Source organism: Ipomoea nil, unplaced genomic scaffold, assembly GCF_001879475.1.
Source record: "Ipomoea nil cultivar Tokyo-kokei standard unplaced genomic scaffold, Asagao_1.1 scaffold2780, whole genome shotgun sequence".
NCBI classification, from domain to species: Eukaryota; Viridiplantae; Streptophyta; class Magnoliopsida; order Solanales; family Convolvulaceae; genus Ipomoea; species Ipomoea nil.
Window position 1 is genome coordinate 416178 of NW_017619208.1, and position 18242 is coordinate 434419.

Consider the following 18242-nt stretch of genomic DNA (forward strand, 5'->3'; position numbering starts at 1 on the left):
CAAGCTTGTTATTTTTTTTTTCTTTTTGAATACCATTGACTTTATTACAAGGTAGTATCTGTTCTATACTTTCTCTAACTAAAGAAACCCAAAGAGTCAATACTCCACCACCGAGGTTCGATCCTGTGACCTTCCCTCAAGGGGAGCCACAGAGTTGTCATCTGAGCACAAGGTGCTTGGCTACTTAGAATTATTTAACCTCCCTGAGATTCGAACCTGAAGCTTTCTATAGCCATTCTTGCTAACAAGTATGCTACTTGAGAGAATTCTTCTTCACGAGATTCGGACCACGAAACACTTCTAAAGTCCCCTTCTTGCTATCACTTTAGCTACTAAGTTGACTTTGACTAGAGACATCCTTTGCTATCAAGGTTGTTATTCCAATAATTAGTTGGCTCTTAGATTCAAACTCAAAACTTCAAGTTGTGTTGACTTTGTCCTTCTACAAGCCTTGCTATTAATCTTGCTAGTCCTTCATGAAGAATAAAGTCCACACCATTTTTGTTCCAAGAAAGATATGATCAAAAAAATTTAATTTTCTCTAATTTTTCTTGGCATGATGAATAATTTTTGTGACTTCTCCTTTGTTCAAAAATCTTGTGAAAGCTTGCTTGCTTGTGACTTTTCCCTAATAATTGTTTCTTAAATACTAACTTGGGTTCTAATCCGAGTTACATTTGGCGAAACATCCTTGTGGGGCAACCTTTACTACGTCAAGGTGTTGTTCGCAGGGTAGGGGATGGTGCGAACACGTTGGTCTGGGGCTAGCCCCGGCTCCACTCGAATCTGGTGCTAGAAACCGAGTGCGTTGATGAGTTGATGGATACCAAGGTGTGTAATCTCATGGATGCGGCAGGTGGCTCGGATGAAGAGGTAATTAATGACTTGTTTTCTGATTTTGATGCCTCTAGAATCCTGAATACCCCGATCTCACCACACCACACTAACAGCTGGTGTTGGAAAGGGGACATCCGGGGGCAATACACGGTGAACAATGGCTACCGGTTTCTTATGGGTAGCTTTGTACCGCAAGTTCCCAACATGGTTTTCCGTGAGTGGAAATGTTTGTGGAGTTTGCCTGTTCCGCCTAAAGTGAGGAACTTTTTGTGGCAGTGTGTGCGTAATATATTGCCCTTACAGGATGTGCTAAGGACTAAAAATGTTTGGATTGGGGGGGGGGGGGGGGGGGGCTGCCCTCTATGTTCTTCAGGCACAAAATCTGTTACTCATTTGTTATGTGATTACAACATTGCTAAGCAGGTGTGGGGTTGTAGTGATGTCCTCCAAGGGAACGTATTTAATGAGTTTGTTGGGGCAACTCATATAATTAATATACATAAAATAATATCTGCGTAATAATATGAATAATTTATAATTAAAATTTAAATAAAAAAAGTAAATAAAACTAAAAATAACATCTAATAAAAATAAATCATACAATTAATATACATAAAATAATATCTGCATAATAATATGAATAATTTACAATTAAAATTTATAATAATAATAATAATAATAATAATAATAATAATAATAATGTTAGAAATAATGTTATTACCTTAATTACTTTACTTTCTATCTAATAACAATAAATCATATGATTAATATACAAAAATAATATCTGCATAATAATTTGAATAATTTACAATTAAAATAGTAAATAAAAATAAAAATTACATCTAATAAAAAAGGGCATATGCTTAATATACTTAAAATATTATATACATAATAATATGAATAATTTAAAATTTAAATTAGATAATAATAATAATAATAATAATAATAATAATTAATATTTAATATGTTTAAACATATATATATATATATATATATATATATATATATATATATATATATATATATATATATATATATATATATATATATATATATATATATATATATATATATATATATATGTGCGGGTTCTGGTGCAGTTGGTTGTGTTAGGTGCGGTTGTGCGGGCGTATGGCTGCCGTTGATTAAAATATCTCCACCGGTGATCTAAAATAATGAAGTTCGGTTATTTTAATTCGAATTCGAGTACTGAGGGGTAAAATAGTAAATTTTGAATATGTAAACATTCGTCGCCGTTCTCTCTCGCCGTTCGTATTGCCGTCACCATTGTGTTCGTTTTTAAAGATTTGATCAGGTTTTCGTATTATCTCGATCGTTTGGCATTGCGATTGCTATTATTTTTGTTTTGCAATTTTTTTTTTTCCGTTCTCTGTCGTGGATCTGCATTTGATTTTTGAGCTCAGAAAATTGATCCAGTTATTTTGGTTATGAAAATGGAGCACATGAATTTATATTTCGAAGCACATTGTGTAATACCTAGACGCAAAGTAAATGTTAGACGGACGCAAATTAAAGAGATACAGGACGCATTTTAACGAGATATGAGAGTAAATTGACTTATGTTAGACGGACGCAAATTGAGTTCACGCACATTGTACTTTAATAAATAGTACGTAATGGTGAATATGAAGGCACATTAATTAATTTGAATTTTTATTTTATTTTTTTGTTTTTAATAAAGAAACTCATGCACCATAAGATTTTTTTTTCAGGCACTTGTATTAATAACACGCATGTCTAAGTGTATAGTGACGCACACTTGATTTTTTGATTTTTTTTTATTATTTTCCATGTTATTTTAGTATGCAAATGAACGCACATTAAGATATGCACTCACACAAGTTGTACTGTAATTAGTCGTTTGTAATACCGAATATCAACGCATATTAATTGTTTTAAATTTTGATTTTTTTAAAAATTTTTGTTTTTAATAAATAAACTCATGCACTCTAAGACTTATTTTCAGGCACTTGATGTATTAAATAATACGCATGTGTAAGTGTATATTGACGCACATTTGATTATTTATTTATTATTTATTTATTTATTTATTTTTTGTTTTCTTTTAATTACTTACTTAGCACGAAAATAAACGCACACTAAATTTTTTAAAAAGGACGTTTAAGGCTAAGTGGACACATATTAAGATTATCAATTGTATAAACTACTAAGGTGATTCTTAATATGTGTCTATCCAACATATAAGGTGCATGAAAATATATATTAATGTGCTTCAAAACCAGAGGAGTTTATATCAATATTCTAAACTACTGTAATGTAATAAAACCATTAAGATTCAAAAATATTCATTATTTTTTGTCTTTAATACCAGCTTTTTCCATGTTTTTCTCAGACAGTTCATTGATTTTAGCAATTAAAATTGTTGTAATGTATTTCACCCTGAGGTTTGCAAGATCTGATGTTTTTTTTTTTTTACTGATGTCACTTCGAAAACCAGTCACTCCAGTCCCCATGTATGTTTCCATGTGGCGCATTGTAAATACACCACAATCATCTTTGTTTTTGTTATCCCTCCATTACATCAGCATTCTTTCCGGTGTAACCCTTTTAAGTCTTTTTGCAGCACTGTATGAATTCTTTTAGTTCAAATATCTCGCAAAGTAGTCTCTCTGCAAATAAATAGATAAGCATAAAAAACAAAAACTACACTTCATAAAATGATTTAAAATGCGTGATTTAGTACTCACCAAAAGACATGGTATATCGCCATATTTGGCAATACTAGCACCGTCAGCAGAAGAATTGTCAATTATGTCTATGCATGTATGATAAACATCCAAATCAATGCATATGACATATATATGATCACTTGCAATGACTGGGAAAAAGAACTGCATTTTGTACATGTTAGTTCAGAGAAATTATAAATACAAATGTAATGTAAGTATATAGAATTTAATTTACCAAATGAGAGTTTGTAGGGTCACCAGTAGCAGTGTCAATGTCATGATTAATATTGTCTTCAAACTTTTCATAAAATTGATTAGTACTATATCCGAGTGGTTTATACACTATAGAAGATGCCTACAGGAGTATGATAATCTCATCAGCAATGCAGTATGTGCTTCAAGATATTTGTTAATGTGCATGAAATTATAAATCAATAATAAAATAACTTACAACTGGTGTTGTTGAGAAAAAGAATCTTTTTTTGTTAGGAAAGTTAAATGTGTAGATCTCCATGTTATTTAGAATTAAAGCCCAAGTATTCAAAACACCAGCTTCCACATGTTTGCCATTCCTCAATGACCTCAATTGAATCATCTTAAACGTTTCCCCCCATGTTTAAAAACAAATTCATACCTACAAAAATATACAGATATGAACTAAAAAAATCAATAGGTAAATAAATAAAAAAGCAAACTTAATTGGTATAATTAATATAGGTGTGTCTTTCTACAAAAACACATGTACCTTAAGTTTTAACAACAACTCACATTAAATAAACACTCATGCAAATTAAGTACAAAACTCACGCATCTTAAGCATAAAACTCACGCACCTTAAGCACAAAACTCATGCACATTAAGTAGATACTGACGCACATTAAGCATAAAACTCATGCACATTAGGCACAAGACTCACACACCTCAAGTCCAGACCAGTACTCACGTACATTAAGCATTACACGCTCACGCACATTAAGAAGAAATCTCAGGCACATTAAGTATAAGACTCACACACATTATTCACCTCTACTACCACACAGGAAACACTAACATGCTCTAGAACTTATTTCGTAGATATGAATTTCAAGCGTAACTTACAAATTTGTATCATTGGCGTTATAAACCCAGTTGTTGAACGCGATTTCATTCGGAGTGTGCGGTGCAGTGAAGTTCAGTTTTCTTGTAAAGCATGGAGAGTCCATTGCATCTATCATTTTGCTTTCTATACAGTCTCCCTGTAGTCCCCCCTCAGTAGGTGTTTTTGTTTCTTTCACAGCTTCTTCAACCTTTGTTTTGTTTGTATTCTGAACCTTATGTGTTTCAATATCTGTGGCAAGAGCATCTTTTTCAACATCTACTTTCTTTGTACTGTCATCATGGTGCTCTTCGTCATGAGATTTAACTTGGTCATTCTTGTTCTCATTCAAAGTAGTCTGTTGATCATCATTAACAACGTAACAAGTAGCAATATTTAAAACCTCTTATGAAATACTTCTTTCTCTTTGTGCTTCCTTTGGATTAGAAGTGACAACAGGGGTCACTGTAACACTATTAGCATTGCTGCAAATGGGGCTTGGTGTTGGGGTATTTAGAAGGTTGAAACTGGAAAAGTCAAACACCTGTTCTTCCAAATACTCTTTCCTTTTTTATATTGCAAGGTCAATTGCAATATATGTTTGTGGATCGTCCCAAAAGGAGTCTTGGCTGCTAAATGCTTCTCGCTCTTCCTGGGAGAGAGATGATTGCACGCCTTGAATTACAAGACTGAGTGCCTTTATAGCCATTGAACGCAGGTTTTTTATATTCTCATTTTTTTTTCAATCATGGCTGGTGATTTTTTTGAGTACTCAATTAGATTTATCATCTCATCAGAAAACCTTTGCAGAGACTGTGCATAACCAGAGCAGTATTCCTGTTGTAAGAATTAATGTGCATACGATTATCACATAGTGTGCGTCAAATAGGAACTTAATGTGTGTGCACATGAAATATTGTGTGTGTGATGGTAAAAACTAATGTGCGTTCTAATTATACACTAATAAAACTGAAAGTAGTTTGAATAAAATTAAACAAAAACATTATAAAATGAAGAACACACCTTCACTCCTTCAAGCGGCACATATTCAACTTGAGTCTGTCTTTGACCTTCAACAGTAGGAAAAGGTGGTAATGCTCGTTGATCATTACATGTCAATCCTTCCATATCTTGTTGGTCATTACAATCTAATTCTTCTGAATCGTGTTGAGAGGGCACAAACTGGGGATTACGTCTATGAATTCTGCCTCGTCCAAAACTACCAGACTTAAACTCTTCCATCTCTCGATCCTTTAAATGTTTAGTTTTCCATCCTATCAAAGCTGGAATAGCTCTTTTAATAGGTCTCTGGAATTGTAGCACAACACGATCAACATAATGTACCTGAATACAAATGAAAAACTGTTAGCAACATTGTGACACCCCATAAACCTAAATACTAATTGAGGATTAATTGAAGAATTAATCCAAGCTTTATTTGCTAATCCATTTCTAAGAATCCTGAAATTTAATAGTCGAGGGACTAGATTTTGACTAGTCACTTAAATCTATTGAGTGTACCTTGTGCTTCATGAGTTGTGCCCTTGTCCCCTTGTCTTTCCAACCTTAGTAAGGGAAAAAGAGGCTTTTCACGCATGAATTATTGTTCAAGCTACCCTTGCAAGACATTTCATTTCATTCATTCGTAATTCAAGCCTAAGTCTCAAACACTCTAGCCTCTCTCTAAAATAACCTAGCTTATTCTTCAAGCAAGAAGGTGAACCTCCAAGCCCTCCAAGATCCTTCACCAAGAATCCTACTTTCTTCTTCTTGAGCATAGGAAATGGTAAGGTTCTTAGCTTTTTGGTGTTTTTAGCCATCTTTTGGGTGTCTTTATCTAAAGTTAGAATCTTTCTTGTGTTTTGGTTTGTGTAAGAAGTTGGTGTGGAAGAAGAGCTCTAGGAAAGGCTTAAGAGGGTGAAAAAGAGTGGTTGTTGGTCTACAAAGGTAACCCATGCTATACAAAACCTATTTTCGTACTTAAATGATGATTATTGGCTTCTACTTGATGTTCTTAATGTGATTTGTGAGATTGGATGCATGATCTTGTGATGATGCATGTTTAGAGCTTGTTTTTAGGTTTCTTGAATTCCATTGCCTAGCTATTTCTTGGGTTCAAGTCATATCTTTGTTGTGTGGGAGATTTTGGGTGTTTTGGACTTGAACTTGACCTTGTTGATGTTTTTCCCGAAATGAATTTTTGGTGTACAGAGCATGTACCCCTCAGGCGGAATAGCAGGCGATGGCCTACCCGTCGCCCCACCCACGGGGAACTGGTGTGCCGAGGGTATGTACCCCGCGAGTAGGCCCACGGGTGGGGGCCTACCCGTGGCCCCACCCGCGGGGAACACTTGTGGTTGATGCGGGGATTTGTTCCCCGTGATCCTTTTCTCCTTGGTGTTGATGTTTTGACCTCCCGTTGTTGGATTATTGAGCTATTTGTGAGTCTTCTTGATGTTTCGTATGTCTAGAACGGTCTGTTAGGAATCCATGTTAGGATTTGGTGTCTTGAATCGTGCTAAGGGTCCAACCTTGTGATTCATTGGGCTAATGTGAGTCTTGAAGGTTCGTTTAGACCATTTTGGTTTATCCGCTTGTTGAGCATGCTAGTTTGATGTTGTTATGCTAGTATGTGTGGTTTGTTCCTTCTTATTGGAGTTGGCAACTTGTGTTGTTAATCATTTGGTGTGGGATTGTATCCTTCGTCGTTGAGTAACGTCTCATGTCTTTGTTGTGGTCTCTTGATTGATTCTTATGGTGTGATCTTGTATAAATTGTTGTACCCTTTGTTGATACCTGATTGGGTCCATTGATGGGCCTTAATCTTCTTGATGATGACTATCTCTGACTATGAATGAGATTGGTGGTGTGTGACTTGAGCTTTGCTCACATGATTGGTGGTGTGTGAATATGATATTTAATGGTACCCTCGTGTACTGAGAGTTCGGCGGTGAATGATTGGCGGTGTTGGTGGGGGACGACGGTCCCAGGCGGAATAAGATTGGACTCAGAAGTACAGGGTGGCACTAGGAGGTAACGGTTGGAACGGTGATAAGGTCGGGGGTAGCCATAAGGTTGGAACAGGGCATAAGGTTGGAACTTGGAACTATGAAGCGTGACACATGAATGTGTCACTATGTGATTGTGTGATTCCCTTGCTTATGAGCATGTCTTGATGTACTCTATATTTTGAATGGTAGGTTGCATCTTGAGTTGTGTTGTCTTTGATGTTTGTGGTTTTGGTGTTGTTGTTGTGAGGTTGATGATCCTCGTTCTTATTGAGAGTGTGATGAGTCTTGATGTTGACTTCTTTCCTTGGTTTTGAAATGATATATATTGTATTCATCAGTTTCAAATGGCTTTGATTATATCTATCTATATTATGATATTTAACGCGTATTAATGGGTTACCAGCATTATTCGCTGACTGGGTGTTATCCCTATGTTTTACAGGTCTTGAGTAGATGACGAGCGCGCAACTAGTGTAGTTCCCTCGTTTAGTGCTTGTGTTGGGCCTGTGAGCCTTTGTTAGACACGGCCTGTGTGCCTTAGACTTGATATTGTTTTGATGGATAGTTGTAGACTTAGCCTGTGCACCCATGGTTTATGGGTGTGGCATAACGCTTTCTGATTTTATTTAGCTTCCGCTTTTTGACTACTTTGATGATTAGTCCTTATCTTTGAATTTAAGTTTTTAAATATTGTTGGTAAAATCGGGGGTGTTACAAACATAACCTCATATCTTTTGTGTTTTACATAAAATAAATACGTATTAAAACTTACATTACGTCTTTTATTTCACGCAACTTGTATACAAAACCAACGCATATTAACTTTCTTTTACAAACATGTTAAGATTTCTCAACAACGTGAGGTATTAAGTGGCGTCAATGTTACTCCTAATGTGTGTCAAAAGATATCTTAATTTGCTTCATTCATGTAACAAAAGAATTTTTTATAACAAAATATTCCAATGTTTGTTAATTACATAAACTAACACTAATTCATTATTTCTTTCCAAGACCAACCGCTTCATTGTTCACATCTGACAATTCATTATTTTTAGCATTTAATATGGCTACAATGTACTTGACCCTGAGATGATTAAGATCTATCTTCTTTCCTTTCCGGATGCCACATTCCCAATCTCTCGCCCCAGTACCCATGTATGTTTCCATGTGGCGCATTGCAAATACGCCACAATCAGTCTTGTTTTTAGAATCCCTCCATTTCTTCTCCATTCTTGTTGGTTCAGCATTTTTAACTGCCTGTTCAGCAGAGAATATCATCTTCCCATGCAAATACCGTGCAAAATATTCTTTCTTTAATTAAATAGAAAATTATTATATATATATATATATATATATATATATATATATATATATATATATATATATAGGGTTGAGTTCAAATGAGGACAACAATATATAGAGGACTGTGAGGACAAATAATGGGCACACAACAAATTTATACCAGGCACAAAACTTAATACATAATGGAACACAAGAATAAATGTAAACATCAGGTTTCGAACACAGGCTCTATAAATTAACAAATCTAGCGCGCGACATGCAAACTGTGGCACACGACTACATTCGGTCATGCACACGACATACCTGCTAATGGCACACACTAGATCTGTCCTCACAGTCCTCTATAATATACTTGTCCTCATTTGAATACACATCTATATATATATATATATATATATATATATATATATATATATATATATATATATATATATATATATATATATGACAAAATGTTAAAGTTTGTATAATGGCTTAAAATGTGTGAGTCAGTACTTACCAATGTACCAGGTATATTGCCATATTTGTATGTTTGATCACCACCGACGGATGAATTGTCAATTATATCAATCCGGGTATAGCCAATCATCAAATCGAAACATATTACATTTATGTGCTCAGATGCAATGACTGGAAAAAAGAACTGCATTTTGGAATTTGTTTTATATGTGTTAGCACAAAGAAATGATAAATACAAATTTTATGTAAAGCATTTTGAATATAATTTACCAAATGGCGGTTCATAGGATCTTCAAAAGCATCAATCTCTCTATCAATATATTCTTCAAACCTCTGGTACAATACATCTGGGCTTTCTTCCTTTGTTGCATTCAGAATAGAATGTGTCTATAAAATTATGACCATTAGATATTAATTATACATTTCATTAATAAGTGATGCTATTTTATTTTTTTTGACTCAAAGTGTGTGAAACCATATTTTAACATGTTCCTTTCTAAATGAAAAAGTTCATAATTACAGTTTCAATACTATATATGTTTCAATATATTATTAAACGTGCATGAAACTATAACTGGTTCAAAAAATAACTTACCACTGGATTTGTTGTAAAAAAGAATCTCTAAACCGCTCCTCTAGAACTGCAGTTGAACTCCAGGAAATTTAGAATTAAAGTCCAAGTATCCAACACCGCAGAATCGACATACCGATCCTTTTCCAGTGTCTTCAAATTCATCATGAATAGAATTTTATCCCCATGTTTAAACACTTCTTTATAGCTACAAATATTCATATAAAAATATTTAACATAAAGATTTAAAAAAAAATCATGCACTTATCAGGTTCAATCAACAAAAACCAAAATAGGGATTTTAGGTATAACTTACAAAATCAATTCATCTGCTGTTTGTACCCATTTTTTAAATGCATTCTCAGCAGGAGTGTACGTTGATGTGATTTGCACTTGTCTTATAAAGAACGGAGATTTCAATGAATCTGACCGTTTTTTTGTTCTCCGTCCTTTCTGTGGATGCTCTTCAGTAGGCTGTGATGTAGCCTTTCCAGCTTTGTTGGAAGCTACTGCTACTTCGTCTTCATTAGATTCCAGGATTTGTTTGTTCAGCAACAATAGTAGACACTGGTAATATGGCTGCATTTGGTGTGACTGAAACATCAACTTGTTGCACTAGGGATGCTGTTTCTTCTAATCGAACACACATTACAGTGTCTGCTTGAACACTAGAAGACACCTTATCGAAAGGAAGAGCAGCTACTTCAACACATGGGTCCGGTATACTTTCATGTTGTTTTTGCTCAACTTCTGCGAAACATTCTATATGCTCACCCTCCTTCTCAGTACCCTGTGTATCACCATATGACACTGGAAGTTGTACTGCAAGTTCACCTTGCTCTACATCTTGAACTGTAATTTCTTATGTAACTTTAATGTGCTCTTCATTCCCAACAGTCGTAGTTTTCTCACACTCCTTATCAGCAGCATGTTTATCACTGTCTAGCAGTGAAAGATGTTCTGGAACTTCAGCTTGCTCAACTTCCTCAACTGTAGTTTTTTGTGCAACATCCTCATGCTCTTCTGAAACGTCATCTTGTTTTCCTTCAGTATTGTAGTGAGAAGCAATATGTGCAACATCATCCAAAGTACTTATTTCTTTATGTGTTTGTGTTGGACTGGGGGTTGCTTGAACGTTGTGAATGGGGCTAATTCCAAAGTCAGAAGCAGGGATATCGCAAGTCTCTTTAAGATACTGCAGCTTATTCTGTATTGCAAGTTAAATTGCAATACACGTTTCGGGGTTGTCAAATAAACAGTCTTGGCTGCTAAATGCATCTCTTTCCTTTTGTGAGAGAGTTGATTCCACCCCTGGAATTCCAGCAGCAAGTGCTTTGTGAGCAAGAGATTTCAGATTCTTCACCCTATCTTTGTTGTGAATCACAGAGGATGATCTGGTAGTGTATTGAACTAGCTTGTTCATCTCAGCACAGCAGTTTTTCAAACTCTCTGCGTACCCAGTGCAATATTCTTATTGGGAAATGAACATTTGTATGATTAGTACGTTATGTGTATAAATGTTAATTACAACTAACAAACCTTAATGTGGGTGATGTCAAGCGTTAATGTGCATACGATTAATGTGCATATAACCATGCTAATATGCGAAGGATTATCAATTAATGTGCGTCAAAATAAAACTTAATATGCTTGATAAAAATACTTAATGTGCGTATAGACTAATGTGCATGTGATTATCACATAATATGCGTTAAAAAGAAACATAATGTGCGTGCAAAATGAACTTTATGTGTGTGATGTTAAAAACGTAATGTCATAGACTAGCAAATCTAAAGATAGTTTTAATATAATTCAACAAACATTATAAGATGATGAACACACCTCCTCAGCCTGAAGCGGCACATGTTCTGTCTCAGGGTGACTCTGAGCATCAACAGCAGGAATAAGTGGTAATGGTTGTTGAATGTCACAACCTGGTTGGGTCGGTATAAATTTTGGATTGCGTGGCTCGACTCTTCCCCGTCCAAAACCACCAGCCTCAGCCTCGGTCTTCTCTCGTTCCTTTAGAAGGGCAGTTGTCCACCCTATTAATGCTAGGACAACCCTTTCGATAGGTCGCTGGAAGTGGAGAATCACCGTTTCAACGTAATATACCTGAATACAAATGAAAAAATCATTAACATCAATACCTGCTACATATTGCCTTTTTTTTTTTCTTTTTTTTTTTTTTTTTTTTACAGAAATTCAATATGCATTAAAACTTACAAGCATAAACAACATGCAATCGGGAAAATATCCAGTATGTTGCTTTCGCCAACTGACTGCTGCAACACTTAATGTTCGGAGAAGGAATCTGCACCAATTGAAACGTGAAATTTTGTTTACATCGTCCAAAAATTCCAGAATATGTGGCGTAATATATCCAAAATTTAGTACTTTCAATGTACATGGAGTTGAAGAGAAGAATAAAATGGATTCTGAAACATTTCCCCCCATCGGTGCAAGCAAGCATTGCATTAACAACTTCTGTATATGTCACATTCGACAAATTTTTTTCCCTCAATTTTAGTCTTCGACTCTAAGAATAAAGTACAAGTAGAAGAGGTCATCTTTCCTTTGTATTTAATCTCGAGGGGTCCCCTAGAGAAGCCTAGAACTGCTTACACATCATCTTCGGTTACATCCAAAGTTTCTTTAGAATGCAGTGTCAGTTTGCCTGCCATTCCATCATAGTGTTGCAGAATCCAGTAGGATAGGTGGTTCGGGAACTCTGTAATTGTCAGATGAAGAAGACTCCCAAATCCCATATCCTCAATTGCACGTCGTTGTGCTGGATTAAATTGTTTAATGGCTTTAACCAACATAGAGGATGGCCCCCTGTTTTGAACATCCCGAAAGCCTTGAAGAATGTCATCGAATTTACTTTTGTGCTTTCGAGTCTTTTTTGCAGACTGAATAGGCCCCTCATCTTTTTTAGTAACAACCATCTGCATATTATGTTCCCTCTTGCGTTTGGGACCTATAATTGCGAACAAATACAAATTGTTATTTTTGTAAACTGCAAAAGATATTAAATGCATAATGTATGTGCATTAGTCTAGATACACACTGCATAAGGAAAATGACATTACTGCAAAGCTCGAAGGTCTGTGAGTTTATAACTTAATGTGCGTCATTGTACAACTTAGGGTGCGTTAAAGCATGGACTAAAATGCGTACAACAATCACATAAATTTTGGGGTTAATTATAACTCATAGAAATAGAATGTGCGTATAAATAATAAACAATGTGCGGCAAAGTAAACCTTTGAGATGAATCCATGTGAAGTATACGTACAACGAATAATGTTTGTGAATTTGAATTTAGTAGGGATTGTCAATTAAATTCATAGTGTGTGAGAAATTGAAATCTTAAAATTATACCTACAAAACCTAATGTGTGTGAAATTAAACTATAAACGGCGTTTTTGAAATGAATAGATGAAATTTACCTTTTGTAGAAGCTGGCAATTGGCTGGATTCGGCCGTGTGGGTTGCATGTTCTTCCGACGCCATATATGCTTTAGTAAGTCAACGGAGTTGAAAATAAAACGGGATTCGACGTAAGGTGTTGGTAGATAACCACTGACGGAGTACTACAACCTTGAAAAGGTATCTGCGTAACAGAGAACAAATTGGAAATGGCGAGTGTAAAGCGAAAAAGCTCTGAAAATGCTTTTCTAACTGATCGTGGTGAAGAAGAAAGGTTCCATTTTGTTTTTGTTTTTGTTTTTTTAATACCCGGAGTGGTAATTTAGTTATTTTTCGGTGTGATTGCGCGAAATTGAATTCAAATGACCGGAATTCATTCTTTAATATCGACGGTTGAGATAAATAGATGAATTGAAATGAACGTAATTCACTTTTTTAATGATTTTGTTAAAAGGCATTGATGGTAGAATCTAACACACATAAAGACTTAACTATAGGCATATTGTGTTCTTTTTAATTTGTGATCAGTTGAAAGGTTACATATTTTTTGGTATACAATGAATAAATGGATGAGCCCATTAGTGAAATGGTAGAAATCTTTATACATATCGACTCTGCCCAGGATCGAATCCCCACTTTAAGATTTAATTTTTTTCCTTCGAATAAAGAACGGCAGAGTATTAATCAACAAATGTGCACTAAGACTTCACTATACGCATACTAAAGTATTCTTGTGCGCATATTAAAGATAAAATTCACGCACATTCGTTAAAGTATTCGCCACGCTCACTGGAGTGTGCATTTACGCATGTCAATGCATTTGGATACACACATTAAGTTATTCCTACACACACATTGTACTATTAATAACTAGGCACACACATATAATATTTACAATTAAACAAATTATTATAGTATTGCTTTAAATTAATATATACTCGTTTAATTAATATATACTTGTTTAAGATCTACGCCCGAGATAATTGGACGAATTTTATGAATTTAAGTGAACAAAATTCACATTTTAATGATCTTGTTAAAAGTCATTGATTATGGAATCTAACGTACATAAAGACTTAACTAAAGGCATACTGTTTTTTTTTGTTTTTTGTTTTTTTTTTTATTATTTAAATTTGTGATCAGTTGTTAACTAAGGGCATATTTTGGGTATACAATAAATAAATGGATGAGCCCACTGTGGAAGGGGTAGATGTATTTGTACATATCAAGTCCGTCTAGGATCGAATCCCCCTCTAAAGACTTAAATTATTTTCTTTGAATAAAGAACGACAGAATATTAATCAACAAATGTGCACACCAAGGCAAATTGTCTTTGACCGCTTGTTGTTGATTGGGACAACTCATTGATTATACAATCGGACGCACACTAAGGCTTAAATATACACATGCTAAAGTATTCCTTAGAGCATATTAGAGATTAAATTCACGCAAATTCGTTACGCATATTAATCCATTTGGATATGCACATTAAGTTATACATAAACGCACATTATACTATAGGCATATTATACTATAGGCACATATTATACAATCTAACACACATAAAGACTTAACTATAGGCATATTGTGTTCTTTTTTTAATCTGTGTTCAGTTGGAAGAACAAGGGTTACATATTTGGGTTAGAGTATTAATCAACAAATGTGCACACCAAGGCAAATTGTCTTCGACCGTTTGTTGTTAATGGCGACAAGTCATTTATAATACAGCCTGACGCACACTAAGATTTAACTATACGCATACTAAATATTCCTTCGCACATGTTAAAGTATCAAGTTGTAGGGCATCGCCAGTTAAAGTATCACGCTGAGCATGTTGGTTTGTTTTTAGACATAAAATATTTGCTTGTTTTTTTTTTTTTTATTTTTGCTACAAGTCATTTAATAGAGAAACAATGCATATTAAGTAGTATTATGACCCATTCAAATGTGTGAATTCATTTCATAACCAAAACCACCGGTAATTCAATATAAATACACATTTAAAGTAATACCAAGATATAATAATAATAATAATAATAATAATAATAATAATAATAATAATAATAATAATAATAATAATAATAATAATAATAATAATAATGTGCATTGGTTTCTTCATAATATATCTATTGCCCATCTTTCCAGTCGTCATCCTTCATATAGCCACTATCTTCATCTTCTTTTTCACTACCAACACAGGATACATGTTTGCCACTGAAAATATTTCTTCTAGTCAGGCGTACATTAGAGGCTTATGTTGCTACAAGAGGTTGAAGGACGGACGGCCTGTCCCGAGGTTTATTCCTTCGGAACAGGACTTATTTGCCAAATATTACCAACCAATGCACCAAGAAGCAAAAAGCATGCCAAATACCTCTTTGCCATTGGTTTGATAATGTTTGGAAACTGCAATTGACGAGGACAAAGCATTTGGAAACGCTTTAACAGACTTCATTAGATAAGAACAAACCGTCACATGGGCTTCTTTGTCCAGGTCAATTGTTTCAAGTTTAGAATGTGTTGCTTTAGTAATTAATTATGTTGAAAACACGAAGGAAGAGGGGGAATATGAGCAGGATAAAGATTTTGAAGAATAAGAACGAGATGAAGAAATGATGAGGGATCTAGCGTGGGTGTGAAAATGTCACCTGACGCCATTTTTCTATCCATATATTGCAAAGAAACCAAGAACGAGTATTAGACAATCGGTAATAAAATTTGATGTTCAATTGTTGCATGTTCCCCCCCTTTTATAGGCGAATAACATGGTCCAGGGGGGGGGGGGGGCACTTACTTTCGTGTTTGTAAATCATCTCTTAATATGCGTTTACTTAGTTGTTTATGTGCGTTTCTAAATAATACAGTGTGCGTCAAAGAATCATTTGATGTGCGTTGTTTAAGCGTTAAATGACAATTGTTTGATCAAGTTATGACAACGAATTAGACATGTCAAAAATAAGTGACCAGTCTATGTCACTGTCAACAATTTATCTATTTCCCATAAAGGAAACTTGTCAACTTTGAATGGTTATTCAGTGCTTTAAAAAACGCACCCATTAAAGTAAATCTTGAAAAATCTAACGCGTTTGACACTCATGCAATCTTTAAGATCAAAGGCCGATATTTTTTTACATGTCATTGATTTTAGAAAATTACGCACATTAAGAATTAACTATACGCATACTATTGTATCCATGAGACGATATTAAGTAATAAATACACGCATGTTCGTAAAAGTATATCTACCACACACATTGAAATATTCTTATATATATATATATATATATATATATATATATATATATATATATATATATATATATATATATATATATATATATATATATATATTAAATTATTCCTTTGTGCATATTAAGTTATACACAGACGCACATTGTACTGTTAATAAATAAGCATACACATAACACATATAATTAGCAAATTAATATCCGTAATTAATAAGGAGATTAATATTATTCGAATTGCTTTTTATATTTATCTTTTATTAAGAAGTAGTTTGATTGTTTAAGGCATTTGGAGTGTACATTAGATTATTCTATCGTTAAAATATTCATTTAAGCACACTGAAGTATTCATATACGCACGTTAAAGTATTTGGTCACGCACATTAAGTGTGGATCCAACCCACCCTAAAGCCATAAGGTGAGTTACATATAGACTTGTCATGTATAGACAAATCCACCACCTCACCCCTCTAAATCCCCCCTCCCCCACTACACACCCATACGCTAGGGTTGTGTGGGTAAGTGACAAGACTAATCGTTGTCAGTAATTTATCTATTTCCCATAAAGGAAATCTTCCAACATTGAATTGTCATTCAAAACTATTAACTACGAATGTGTAGTTGGGGAAACAGACTACATTTTAATGGTTATTCAGTGCTTTAAAAGACGCACCCATTAAAGGAAATCTTGAAAAATCTAACGCGTTTGATATTCTCCCACATTATAAATTGTCAACCAACTCACCCTATAGAGATACACACGCACATTGTAATGTTTTATCGCACACATTACAGAGGGAACTAAAGCACATTAAACTTCCTTGAACCCCATCACAATTAAAGTACCCGTCGTATTGGCAAGGTAGGTGACAAGTCTAATCGTTGTCAGCAATTTATCTATTTCCCATGAAGGAAATCTTTCAACATTTAATTGTCATTCAAAACTGTTATTCAAAGTTATCATCCAACGACTAAAAAAAAAAAAAACCTTGAATAATCGAATGATTACTTTTGAATATCCCAAACGCATTCACATTCATAACGTCTAATTAAATACATGCACCGGCCATCTCCGACCAGCGATGGTGTTTCTGCCTCGTCTCTCAGACTCCCTAGCACCATAGCTCATCATCAAGCCGTTCAGCGTGAGAATCGGCCGTCGTTTGCGATTTCGGAGCTCGCGACTGCCGAGACTTCGCACTCGTCGCTCCGGCCACCTCTCATCGGCAATGGACAAGTCCACCTGTCTCCCCGCAATAGCAGCAGTCGAACGGGACCAACCGGAGCTTGATCGGACGTCGTTTGCGAACTCTCCAATCGCGACTGTCGCGAGTTCGCTGGCGACGATCCGGCTATCTCCGGCCGGCGATGGTCCTTCTGATCCTTCCAGGCGCTTCGTCTCCCTGTTTCCTCTTCAACGGGACCAACGGCGAGTTGATCGGAGGTCGGATGCGTTTTCTCCGATCGCACTGCCTAGTCCTTCGACTTTGGCGTCTGACTCCTCGGCGTTGACTCCCTCATCGACGATCTCCCTTGCTGGCCAATACTCCTCCGCCACACCGGTGTCCTCTGCCTTTGTTACCAACCGGAACCATGACC